We start from the raw sequence: 14,200 nt of genomic DNA, 5'->3' as shown, positions 1-14,200 counted from the left end.
TTTATCCCCTTTTTAGTAGAAATTATGGAGCATGTGGAGTCTTTTGAGGCATAGACATTAGATCTGGACCTTGAGAGGTCCAGAGAGTCCCAATCATCCAGCTTTATGCAGTCCCATTGGAGTTTTGAATCTAGGTTGTCATTTTAAGAGCTATTTCATCAAATAGAGCCATATGTGTGATGCATGAACCTAAATATTGGACCTTTACGTGACTTTTGGTTGTTAGAAGGTCGGATCTATAAGTTAGAGAAACATATCTGACCTCAGAAGGTCAAATGAGTGTTGCCATGGAGGAAACTCGCCGAGTCCATAAGAGGACTCGACGAGTCGGATCGGGTTGCACCGCGATTCGTGATCAGTGGTAACCCGTCGAGTGAAAAGTTAACTCGACGAGTCGAGTGAGGCCTTAGGAGGATTTAGAGGACATGCATGGACTCGCCGAGTCACCCGAGTGCACTCGACGAGTCTGGTCAAAGTTGGACCGTTGACTGGAGTTGACTTCAGTTGACCTTAGGGTTTGGTCAGACTGATTCAAGAGAGGTCATGGAGGGGCAGAATGGTCTTCTACCCATTCTTTAGAGATGAGAATATAAGAGAGTATTGATTAGAAATATTATCATTTGATAGGCGTAGGCTACATCGGGGAAATCGAGCACGAGAGTTTACTAGACATCATACGAGGTGAGTCTTCTCACTATACATTACCTAGAGTGGTATTTATGTGCAGACCAGAGGGTCTTATGTCTTATTTGTTATGTGTATGATTGAGATTATGTGGATTGTGTTATGTTTATGTTATGTGTTATATAGACCGGACCGGAGGGTCCAACGACTTATGAGGCCAGAGGGTCCTCAATCAGACCGGACCGGAGGGTCCAACGATATAGACAGGACCAGAGGGTCCAACGAGCTAGACCGGACCGGAGGGTCCAACGAGCTACGGGATTAGAGGGTCCCGCTTAGACACATTGACCGGAGGGTCATACCGAGTTATAGCCTCGAGTGGCTTATGTGTTGTATGTGGTATTTTGGGGAACTCACTAAGCATTTATGCTTACCGTGTTATGTGATATGTGTTTCAGGTACTAGCGAGGATCGCGGGAAGGCATCGGCATGATCTGTACACACTAATGGAGTATTATGTATTTGAGATTCTGGGATTTGTTTTACTGAGATAACATCTGATACATTGAGTTTTGAGTTTATTTTATGAGATATGTTATGTTTAAAAATGAAAATTTGTTTTGAAAATTCACGTCGTTACAATTTGGTATCAGAGCCTTGGTTTGAGGGATTCGGATGCACCTTCGGGTGTATCTGAACTCAAACTGAGGATTTGAGGAAATTTTTCATAAAAGAAACAATTTTTTTAAAATAGTAAAAGATTTTGAGAAAAGCAGAAGGAGCAGTGTGTACGGTCATCCAGCGCCCGAACGATGATTTCCCAAAATACCTTTACATTATGTGTTATGAGATATTATGTGATATGCTATGCATGCTAGAGTAGGCTAGGTATTCATATTTAGGACAAGAATGGCCTGATATATGATGCCTCAGCCTAGGAGATTACTGCTACTATGAGATACTTCGAGAGTGAGTAGGTAGCAGCGAGGAGCTTATGAGAGGTCTACTAGAGGGTAGCCTATATATAGCGAGATATAGAGTACTTGTGATCTGGGATCCTAGGAGGAGGACTTGGGGTGAATACCGATGCGGTGTGGAAGGTAGTATAGGGCCCGTACTACTGGAAACACCGGATCGGTGAGCAGTCCAAGTAAGAATCCTTAGGGTACTAAGGAACAAGTAGGGTTGATTTATCGAGTGCGAGTATACTCGAGCGAGTCTCTGATTTCTTTTGTGTTGTGTTTCAGAGACATCATGGTTGGTACACGCCACACACCAGAGAGCAGTAGCGTTAGCGACGAGGAGATTCGTCGGATGATACATGACGAGGTGGCCGCAGCGATCCGGGATGCCATTCCGGAGATGTTTGGGTCTATCAAGACCATGCTGATTGAGACGTTTGACGAGAGATATGTTGTTGTTACTGAGGCGGCTGCTGCTGCAGCCACTGCAGCTGTCGCTGCCGCGAGGCCACAGGGGGGTGACTTGTTGCTGTACCGAGAGTTCAGCAACACGAAGCCACCAGAGTTTGATGGGACTCAGGATCCGATAGCCGCGATGAGGTGGATCTCTGACATTGAGGGATGCTTCTACACCTGTTCTTGTCCGGGGCATTTGAGGGTACGGTTCGCACTGAACCAGCTTCGCTTGGGAGCGAAGGACTGGTGGAAGTTTGTGACGGCTGATTTCACTTCTGCGGAGATTACATCGGTGACCTAGGAGAGGTTCACCACCATGTTCCGAGATGAGTATGTTCCCCCGGTGGAGAGGGAACGGTTGGCGCAGGAGTTCTTGTCCCTCAAGCAGGGGACGGAGTCTGTGACTGTGATTACATGGATGTTTCATGAGAGGGCATTGCTTTGCCATGAGCACGTGTCTACCGAGCAGGCACGTATGAGCCGATATCTGAGCATACAGAGGAGAGACATTCGTGAGTTCGTGGCGAACTCGACATACCAGACATTTGTCGAGCTCCGGGAAAATGCTCGGAAAAGGGAGATTGAGCTAGAGACTCAGGCCAGGGAGGAGGCCGAGTCTCAGAGGAGGGACAGGCGGTCGGTTCAGTCTCAGCCGGCAGCCAAGCGGGCAAAGCCCGCTGATTCGAGATCTGGAGGACAGAGGGGCCGCACTTGTGGGAAGTGCGGCAAGAGCCATGAGGGGGTGTGCAGAGCAGGTGTGTGCTACAAGTGTGGCAAAGAGGGGCATTTTGCGAGGGATTGCCCTAAGGGGTTTGTGGTTTGCTTTCACTGCAACCAGACTGGCCATCGGAAGGCCGAGTGCCCACAGCTGCATCAGGGATCAGCACAGGGATCTGTACCTGCTGCTAGAGCTACAGAGGCTCGGCCAGCGAAGGCCGAGGCACCGAAGGCTCGCGGGAGAGCCTTTCAGTTGACAGCGGAGGAGGTCCGCGCAGCGCTCGATGTCGTGGCTGGTATGTATTCTTTCATTTACTTATACTGAGTTTGAGATATTGTGCTTATATTGTGGTATGCATAGGTACTTTTCTTGTGAGTTATGTACCTGCTTTGGTGTTATTTGACTCGGGTGCGAGTCGATCTTTCGTGTCATTAGCATTTAGTCAGCACATCAGTATCTGACGAGAGGCGTTGAATCGACCTCTACGAGTTTCTATAGCTGACGAGCGAGCGGTTTATGCTACTGATGTGATTCGAGGATGTGTACTCGAGATTTTCGGTGTTGAGTTTCCGATAGATCTGGTACCGATAGCGATGGGGGGCGTCTGTGTCATCGTGGGCATGGACTGGTTTAGCCGATTTGGAGCTGTTATAGACTGTGAGCGGCAGTTGGTGACCATACAAGACCCTAGTGGGGGAGTACTTACGGTGTATGGCGAGGGTACCCGATCTGGGTCAGCATTTTGTTCGGCTGCCAGAGCGAGATAGAGTCTACAGCAGGGCTGTAGTGGGTTTGTAGCCTATGTGATGGATACACAAGTTGCCGCAGAGAGGCCGAGTTCGGTCGGTGAGGTACCGATCGTGCGAGAGTTCCCGGATGTTTTCCCTGAGGAGTTGTCGGGTGTGCCTCCCGAGAGGCAGGTGGAGTTTCGCATCGATTTGGTTCCGGGAGCGGCGCCTATTGCCAAGGCACCCTACCGCCTTGCGCCACCAGAGATGCAGGAGTTATCCTCGCAGCTTCAGGAGCTGCTGGGGAAGGTGTTCATACGACCGAGTAGCTCGCCGCGCCGATCCTTTTTGTCAAGAAAAAGGATGGTTCACACCAGATGTGCATTGATTACCGGGAGTTGAACAAGTTGACGGTCAAGAACCGTTATCCATTACCGAGGATCGATGATCTGTTCGATCAATTGCAGGGATCGTCTTGGTTCTCCAAGATAGACTTGAGGTCTGGATATCATCAGATGAGAGTGTGTGATGAGGATATCCAGAAGACGGCGTTTATGACTCGTTATGGGAATTACGAGTTTGTGGTGATGCCTTTTGGGCTCACCAATGCATCAACAGCGTTCATGGATCTCATGAACCGAGTATGCAGGCCGATGTTGGATCTATCGGTGATTGTGTTCATCGATGATATTCTTGCTTATTCGAGATCCAGAGAGCAGCATGAGGAGCATCTGAGGGAGATCCTTGGAGTATTGAGATCGGAGAGGCTTTACGCCAAATTCTCCAAGTGTGATTTCTGGTTACGAGAGGTCCAGTTCTTGGGGCATCTCATTAATCAGAATGGGATATTGGTCGATCCGGTAAAGATTGAGGTTGTTATGAGTTAGGAGGTGCCGAGATCCCCCACCGAGATCAAGAGTTTTCTGGGGCTGGTCGGCTATTATCGGAGATTTATCATAGATTTCTCCAAGATTGCCGTACCCTTCACCAGATTGACCCGGAAGGGTGTGGCTTTTACTTGGGGTCCAGAGCAGCAGACCTCGTTTGAGACGCTTCGCCAGAGATTATGCGAATCCCCAGTGTTAGCCCTTCCGGAAGGAATGGATGATTTTGTGGTTTACTGTGATGCGTCTATATCGGGGTTGGGTGCGGTGCTTATGCAGAGAGGGCACGTGATAGCATACGCATCGAGGCAGCTGAAGCCTCATGAGACGAGGTATCTCACCCACGATTTGGAGTTGGGGGCAGTGGTGTTCGCCCTCAGGATATGGTGCCATTATTTGTATGGGGTTCGGTGTACCATATACACGGACCACAAGAGTTTGAAGTATCTGATGGATCAGCCCAACCTGAACATGCGCCAGAGGAGATGATTGGATGTGGTAAAGGATTATGACTGTGAGATCCTGTACCACCCGGGCAAGGCTAACGTTGTAGCCGATGCCCTGAGCTGCAGGGAGGAGAGTGCCCCGATACGAGATATATGTATAAGGATGACGGTGATGACTCCGGTATTGGATACCATCTGAGAGGCCCTGACAGGGGCTGTGAGACCGGAGAACCGTAAGAGAGAGCGGGTGATTGGGCAGGTATCCGAGTTTGTTACCGATAGCCGAGGGCTTATGACCTTTCATGGTCGGATTTGGGTGCCGTTTATGGGCAGGGCACGTAGCATACTGATGGAGGAGGCGCACAGATCGATATTCTCGATCCATCCCGGGGCCACTAAAATGTATTTGGACCTGAAGAGAGATTACTGGTGTCCCTGTATGAAGAGGGATGTTGCGTGGGTAGTTGAGAGGTGTTTGACCTGTCGCCGGGTTAAGGCCGAGCACCAGCATCCACATGGCAAGTTGCAGCCACTAGAGGTTCCCCAGTGGAAGTGGGAACATATTTCTATGGATTTCATCACCAAATTGCCGAGGACCACGAGGGGTGTCGATGCAATTTGGGTGATTGTGGATCGACTGACGAAGAGCGCTCACTTCCGTACTATCAGTGAGAGCTTTTCTGCAGAGAGGCTGGCAGAGATATATGTGAGGGAGGTGGTGTTGCGGCATGGGGTGCCGATCTCGATTATGTCAGATCGAGATGTACGTTTCACTTCCAGGTTCTGGAAGAAGTTCTGTGAGGAGTTGGGTACGAGATTGCACTTCAGCACTGCTTACCACCCACATACGGATGGACAAAGTGAGCGGACAATACAGATGCTCGAGGACATGCTTCGAGCATGTATTATGGACTTCGGTGGAAGTTGAGATACATACTTACCCTTGGCTGAGTTTTCCTACAACAACAGCCACCACTCAAGTATTGGTATGCCTCACTTTGAGCTGTTATATGGGAGGAGGTGTAGGACCCCCATATGTTGGGGAGAGGTAGGACAGCGAGTGATGAGTAGCACTGAGATAGTGCTCCAGACGACTGAGCAGATACAGTAGGTCAGACAGAGGTTGCTGACAGCCCAGAGTCGCTAGAAGAGTTACGCGGATAGGCGACGATCCGAGCTTGAGTTCCAGGTTGGAGATCTTGTACTCCTGAAGGTATCTCCTTGGAAAGGAGTGATCCAGTTCAGGAAGAGGGGCAAGCTGGGGCCCCGATACATTGGTCCTTTCAGGGTGACCGCGAGAGTGGGCAAGGTAGCATACCGTTTAGAGCTACCGGCGGAGTTGAGCCAGATCCATGATACCTTCCACATATCCCAGTTGAGGAAGTGTATAGCCGATGAGACGGTGATAGTACCACTAGAGGATATTCAGGTGGACGCGAACCTGAATTACATTAAGAGGTCGATCGCGATCTTGGATCGGAAGATCAAGGTTCTGAGGAACAAGGAGGTGCCCCTAGTTCAAGTCCAGTGACAACATCGAAAAGGGTCTGAGCTGACCTGGGAGCCGGAGACGGAAATACGGGAGCAGTATCCAGAGTTGTTTGCAAAGAGAGACTTCGAAGGCGAAGTCTAATTATAGTGGGGGAGAATTGTAACATCCGGATTTCCAAGTATCATAATTTAAATATTTTTTTTTGAGGTAAGAAGAGGGACTCGACGAGTTGACGCCTAAACTCGTCGAGTAGGATCGCGACTGATGACTCAGATTAATGAATGGACTCGACGAGTCCGCGAGTCGACTCGACGAGTCCGCACTGTGGACAGAAACCCTAAATCTTTGGGCCTATGCCCTATTTAAGGGTCCTTATAGCCTTCATTGGCGGCCACTTACACCCGTGAGAGACCCTAACGCACCAGAGAGCATAGAGAGTGAGAGAAGGAGCTAACTACATCACCATTAGTGTATTCTTGCAAGAACGAAGGAGGGGATTCAAGCTAGACTGATTGAGGAGCTCATATATGTTATCATTCCATCAGAGATTGCTGTTAGAGGTATGAACCCATGCATATCTTCGTGTATATAGTAGATTCTTGAATCTAGGGTTTCTTTATCCCCTTTTTAGTAGAAATTATGGAGCATGTGGAGTCTTTTGAGGCATAGACATTAGATCTGGACCTTGAGAGGTCCAGAGAGTCCCAATCATCCAGCTTTATGCAGTCCCATTGGAGTTTTGAATCTAGGTTGTCATTTTAAGAGCTATTTCATCAAATAGAGTCATATGTGTGATGTATGAACCTAAAGATTGGACCTTTACGTGACTTTTGGGTGTTAGAAGGTCAGATCTATAAGTTAGAGAAACAGATATGACCTCAGAAGGCCAAATGAGTGTTGCCATGGAGGAAACTCGCCGAGTCCATAAGAGGACTCGACGATTCGGATCGGGTTGCCCTGCGATTCGTGATCAGTGGTAACCCGTCGAGTGAAAGGTTAACTCGACGAGTCGAGTGAGGCCTTAGGAGGATTTAGAGGACATGCATGGACTCACCGAGTCACCCGAGTGCACTCGACGAGTTTGGCCAAAGTTGGACCGTTGACTGGAGTTGACTTCAGTTGACCTTAGGGTTTGGTCAGACTGATTCAAGAGAGGTCATGGAGGGGCAGAATGGTCTTCTACCCATTCTTTAGAGATGAGAATATAAGAGAGTATTGATTAGAAATATTATCATTTGATAGGCGGAGGCTAGATCGGGGATATCGAGCACGAGAGTTTACTAGACATCATACGAGGTGAGTCTTCTCACTATACATTACCTAGAGTGGTATTTATGTGCAGACCAGAGGGTCTTGTGTCTTATGTGTTATGTGTATGATTGAGATTATGTGCATTGTGTTATGTGTATGCTATGTGTTATATAGACCGGACCGGAGGGTCCAACGACTTATGAGGCCAGAGGGTCCTCGATCAGACCGGACCGGAGGGTCCAACGATATAGACAGGACCAGAGGGTCCAACGAGCTAGACCGGACCGGAGGGTCCAACGAGCTACGGGACTGGAGGGTCCCGCTGAGACACATTGACTGGAGGGTCATACCGAGTTATAGCATCGAGTGGCTTATGTGTTGTATGTGGTATTTTGGGGAACTCACTAAGCATTTATGCTTACCGTGTTATGTGATATGTGTTTCAGGTACTAGCGAGGATCGCGGGAAGGCATCGGCATGATCTGTACACACTAATGGAGTATTATGTATTTGAGATTCTGGGATTTGTTTTACTGAGATAACATCTGATACATTGAGTTTTAAGCTTATTTTATGAGATATGTTATGTTTGAAAATGAAAAATTGTTTTGAAAATTCATGTCGTTACAAGTTGGTATCAGAGCCTTGGTTTGAGGGATTCGGATGCACCTTCGGGTGTATCTGAACTCAAACTGAGGATTTGAGGAAATTTTTCATAAAAGAAACAATTTTTTTAAAAGTGTAAAAGATTTTGAGAAAAGCAGAAGGAGCAGTGTGTACGGTCATCCAGCGCCCGAATGGTGATTTCCCAAAATACCCTTACATTATGTGTTATGAGATATTATGTGATATGCTATGCATGCTAGAGTACGCTAGGTATTCATATTTAGGACTAGAGTGACCTGATATATGATGCCTTAGCCTAGGAGATTACTGCTACTATGAGATACTTCGAGAGTGAGTAGGTAGCAGCGAGGAGCTTATGAGAGGTCTACTGGAGGGTAGCCTATATATAGAGAGATATAGAGTACGTGTGATCTGGGATCCTAGGAGGAGGACTTGGGGTGAATACTGATGCAGTGTGGAAGGTAGTATAGGGCTTGTACTACTGGAAACACCGGATCGGTGAGCAGTCCAAGTAAGAATCCTTAGGGTACTAAGGAACAAGTAGGGTTGAGTTATCGAGTGCGAGTATACTCGAGCGAGTCTCTGCTTTCTTTTGTGTTGTGTTTCAGAGACATCATGGTTGGTACACGCCACACACCAGAGAGCAGCGGCGTTAGCGACGAGGAGATTCGTCGGATGATACATGACGAGGTGGCCGCGACGATCCGGGATGCCATTCCGGAGATGTTTGGGTCTATCAAGACCACACTGATTGAGACGTTTGACGAGAGATATGTTGTTGTTACTGAGGCGGCGGCGGCGGCTGCAGCCACTGCAGCTGTCGTTGTCGCGAGGCCACAGGGGGTGACTAGTTGCTGTACCGAGAGTTCAGCAACACGAAGCCACCAGAGTTTGATGGGACTCAGGATCCGATAGCCGCGATGAGGTGGATCTCTGACATTGAGGGATGCTTCTACACCTGTTCTTGTCTGGGGCATCTGAGGGTACGGTTCGCACTGAACCAGCTTCGCTTGGGAGCGAAGGACTGGTGGAAGTTTGTGACGGCTGATTTCACTTCTGCGGAGATTACATCAGTGACCTGGGAGAGGTTCACCACCATGTTCCGAGATGAGTATGTCCCCTCGGTCGAGAGGGAACGGTTGGCGCAGGAGTTCTTGTCCCTCAAGCAGGGGATGGAGTCTGTGACTGTGATTACACGGATGTTTCATGAGAGGGCGTTGTTTTTCCCTGAGCACGTGTCTACCGAGCAGGCACGTATGAGCCTATATCTGAGCATACTGAGGAGAGACATTCGTGAGTTCGTGGCGAACTCGACATACCGGACATTTGCCAAGCTCCAGGAAAATGCTCGGATGGTTCGTAACCTGGTGAAACAGACTATAGGTAGTCAGTCGATATGCCAAATGGCGATGGTTCGAACCCTAAGTGGGGGAGAGCTGGGCGTTTTGCTGGGAGGATCAACAATCTATTTGAGTTACATTTCAGAGGATTAGGTATGCGATATGATTACATGAGACTTGGGTTTTGTGGCAGACAAGGCCATATGTGGAGCGAGGTGAAGCATGTGTACGAGACCAAGGAAGAAGGAGAGTATCAACGGCAAGTAGCCGTTAATCGGGGATTTATTATGGATAAGGGTTCTCCGGGTTTGCCAATGTTCGAGTACGAGACGTTTGGTTCGTTGGGGTCGAGTTTCGATTGTTGAGAATTTCTAGTTCGATGTATGGGTTGTTAAATGCACTCCGAGAAGGGTAGCAGTTGATTTGGCAACGAACTTTAGAGTCGGTATGAGTATTCTCGCTTGGGTTTTGAACAGTAGAGGGCGGGGTTTCGGATTGTCGTCAACGTCTTCTCAGTCATTGACGATTCCTCCGTATTTTAAACTGTGAGTTGGAGTATTTCGAGGTTTCGAGTTGTGTAAGGGGAAGATCAGTGGTTGAGGCAAGACATTGTGAGATTTTGAGAGGGCGTATTGCGGTATCCGGGTATGATGCCGTGAGTGGAAGATCAGTGGTTGAGGCAAGACATCATGAGGTTCTGTGATGGTGTGCCGAGGCATCCGATTATGATGCCCTAAATTTTTTGATTATTTTGAGACTTGAGTTTGTGAGATGGAAAGTGGAGTACCGAGTGACTATTGTTCCAGTGGGAGCCTTTCAGCTAATTGTCATCAGACGGGATTGTCCAAGGGTGTAACTGTACTGAGGAAAATGTCTTGTCTACGAGAATTTTGTCAAGAGTAGTGATGCCTAATTTGGGAAGGTGTGTGCACCTATCTATGTTAGACCGCGAAGTATGAGTTAGCGAACTTGGTGTAGTGATGACTTGATAATGAGATTATGGGGAGATAAGAGAGTGAATGGATCCGGGTGGGAGTAATCACCTAGGACAGTCGGGAAAGAACCGTGGGATGAGCCCGCGGCTAGTGAGAGAGTATTATGAAACTGCGGGGAGCCGTAGCATTCACGAGTCACTGAGAGAGTGTCGTAAGCCTGCGGAGAACCGTAGAATTCACGAGTCAATGAGAGAGTGTCATAAGCCTGCGGGGAGCCGTAGCATTCACGAGTCAGTGAGAGAGTGTCGTAAGCCTGCGGGGAGCCGTAGCATTCACGAGTCAGTAAGAGAGTGTCATAAGATTGCGGAGAATTGTAGCACTCATTAGACTATAAGAGAGAGTATTGTAAAATGCGGGGAGCCATAATATTCACTAGTCAGAGCGTGATGCAGAGGAGTTCCTAGGCTGGGGTAGCCTTGACAATCGAGTCTTTGAGGATCTGGTAGCAAAACTAGGGGCGAGACTGGGGTCTCCGTTATGGTCGGGAAGCATTGTATCCCGAGTTAGGGAGGTGTTACCGCAATCGGGAGGAATTGGAGAAGTAGTGTACGTGTAAGATACGCGGATCACGGGTCGTGAGATGAGTAACAGATTGGAGATGAGTGGTTCCAATTCTGCTGTTGAATCAGACTCTCAAGCTTGAGTTTGGCTCTTTTTGTGTATTAAGTAGGCAGGATGAGATTCCGGATTTTCGGATGGGTTTCATTTTGAGAGGTAATGGGTTCCAACTGATGTCTTAGACCTGGGTGGTTCAGTTCGTTGGTTTGGGAAGGACCACGAGACGCATGGAACTAGTGAATGGTAGACGACAAAGTTCGGAGGTGAAGCGACTTTAGATGGGGTTGTAGTATTCGCTTGAGGTAAAGTGAACTTAGTGACTGGTGTGCCATATGATGGGTAGAGATAGCTATTGTGAGAAGGAAGTCTGTAAAGTCGATTTATTGGGTGTGCAATGGGTAGCCTTTGGAAGTTCCACTGTTGGGTCGGGATCTGACCTCATGCTCAGTGTTGGAGGGGGGTAGTTGAGAGGAAGCTGGGGCTTATGAGTATAGATGTCAGAGGATAGTTTCGAGCGGGCATGATCGTTTTCTTGTGTCTGAGGACAAAGTATTGAGGTTCATTTTTTAGATGGGTTCTGATGGCAGTACATGTGGTGGGTCCCTGGTGATATCTCAACCCTTCTGTTCCTTTGAGCTACGATCTGGATCAATTGGTATATCTGACAGGAGTGATCGGTAGCCAATTATTGGTCATAGACTTGTTTCCATTAGTCGCAACAAGAAAATTAGAGTTGACAGTGTGTTGTCGGGGTCTGTTATTCGATGAGCGATTAACATGATGATATCTTGCTTGGGCGGTCTGGCGGGGAGACAGACCACTAGAGTTTCTAGGTTATGGAGAGTCAGAACTGGTACCGCAGCGGCAGAGGGGTTCGTCCTGCTTCGGGATTGGGAGTTCTTGGTTAGGTCCTGGTGTCTTGGAAGGGAGATCGTTGTATGATATGGGATCTTTCGGTGATGCTTCTCGGGTCAGTGATTTCGAAGCTATGGGTTGTTACGGAGTGATTTCGAGGACGAAATCTAATTCAAGTGGGGGAGAATTGTAACATCTCGAACTTCAGGTATGAATTTTATTGATTAAATATTCAATTTTAGCTGGGTGACTCGACGAGTTGGAGGTCCAGACTCGTCGAGTAGAGGCTGAGTTGGTCACGTAAGTTTTATGACCAACTCGACGAGTTGAGAGGCCAACTCGGCAAGTTGGAGCTGTTTGAGGATACCCAAATAAAGGACTCTAAGCCTCCACCTGCCTCCCTCATCACTCTCCACGTCCAGAGAACAAACCCTAGTGAGCTAACCCTATCTTGAGTGTGTGAGGTTTAAGATGCTTTTTTGGTGGGATTCTTGAAGAGGCTTGAGGATTCAGGAGCTTGGATCAAGGGGGAGGCTGAGGATTTGTTATCTACTTCATTTTGGCATCCTATTTCAGGTAACAAGTTGTTACCTTGATCACTCAAGCATTAGATCCCCTTATTTATGAGTTTATGGCCTTTTAGCTTCTTTTTGAGTCATTAGAGACACAAGCTTTATCAAGCGTAGGACAACCTACATGAGCTAATGTCCTTGTAAAGCCTTGTTTTGATGGGTTTAGCCTTTCCAGACCTGCATGGATGTAAAGCTTGCAGCTTTACGTGGTATCTCAGCCTTGGGAGGCTAGATCTAGAGTTTGGAGTGGTGTTTCTGCCTTAAAATGTTTGAATGAGAAAACAGACTTAAGGGACTCGACGAGTCGATGAGCCGACTTGACGAGTCGGCTAGGGTTTCCCCGGTGAGTCCGGACATGGGTAACTCGGAAAGTTGATGAGACAACTCGACGAGTTAAGTTGGGTTTTCACGACAATTCTGAAGGAACAATGGGGACTCGGCGAGTCACGTAGATGCACTCGACGAGTCGGGTCAACATGGACTGTTGACTCGAGTGTTGACTTTTGTTGACTTTAGGGTTTGGTCTGGATAGGGATTATGGGGACCATGGAGAGGTAAAATGGTCTTTTACCCATCCCAAGAGTTGAGAGAGAAAATAACTTAGTTTATTTAGAGTCGTGATTTAAGTGTTAATTAGAGATAATTATCCTATGTGTTAGGCGGAGGCTAGTTCGGAGATTCGTGTGCGAGGTTTATTGCTTGCTTGCTTTCAAGGTGAGTCTTCTCAGTATACTTTACCTAGAGTGGTAACCTTTGTGTGACCGGAGGGTCTTATGTGCTTATATTGAGTATTGTGATATCCAGCATTATGTCTTTGTGATTTACGATGTGTATTATTCTGAGCTTACTGAGTTAGGATCGGAGGGTCCACCCGATTTGTGGGACCGGAGGGTCCCACTGAGACACATTGACCGGAGGGTCTTATCTGAGTATAGCCATGAGAGGCTAATAAGATATGTGTGGTATTTTAGGGAACTCACTAGGCTCCGTGCTTACCGTATTATGTGATATGTGTTTCAGGTTCTTCTCATGATCGCGGGAAGGCGCCGGCTTGATTGTACACACCAGAGAAAGAGTTATGTTTTGAGGATCCTGGATTAATAATCAAACAATTATGGAGTTGCGTTTTGTTAATTAAATAATTGGTATTTTGTGAAATGTGTTATGAGAATTATGTGATTTTAAAATGAAAAATTTGTTTGAAAATTTACGGTGTTACACATTTGGAATGCCATGGGCTACCCCCATGGTCTTATATCCCCGATCCGTGAGCTCCTCCCATGGTCTTGCCAAGTGACATGAGCTCTTCCCATGGTCTTCACATAATTCACATATAGATCAAATATAAACCATTACATATTCCATGGCTAAACATTTTATATCAATTATTGGGCCGGCCTTGGTGCCTTCGACGCATGAATGTAGTGAGAAGACTCACCTCAAATACTGAATGATAGCTGACTAGGTCCCAGCTCAGAGTATCAGCTCTACTCAACCCCTAAACAGAAGAAATTCCTTAAATTCAACTCAAAATGCTCGAAAACCCCCCTTATACGTCAAACTTGGTCAAAGACTAAAGTCAAAGGTCAAAGTCAACGGTCCGAGTTGACCCAACTCGCCGAGTTGTACTTCAACTCATCAAGTTTCTCCATTAACTACACAGATCGAGAATACTCTCATCGACTCGCCGAG

Source organism: Lactuca virosa, chromosome 8 (assembly GCF_052849685.1).
Source record: "Lactuca virosa cultivar CGN04683 chromosome 8, Lactuca_virosa_CGN04683_v6, whole genome shotgun sequence".
NCBI classification, from domain to species: domain Eukaryota; kingdom Viridiplantae; phylum Streptophyta; class Magnoliopsida; order Asterales; family Asteraceae; genus Lactuca; species Lactuca virosa.
Note: the sequence above shows the minus strand (reverse complement) of the source record.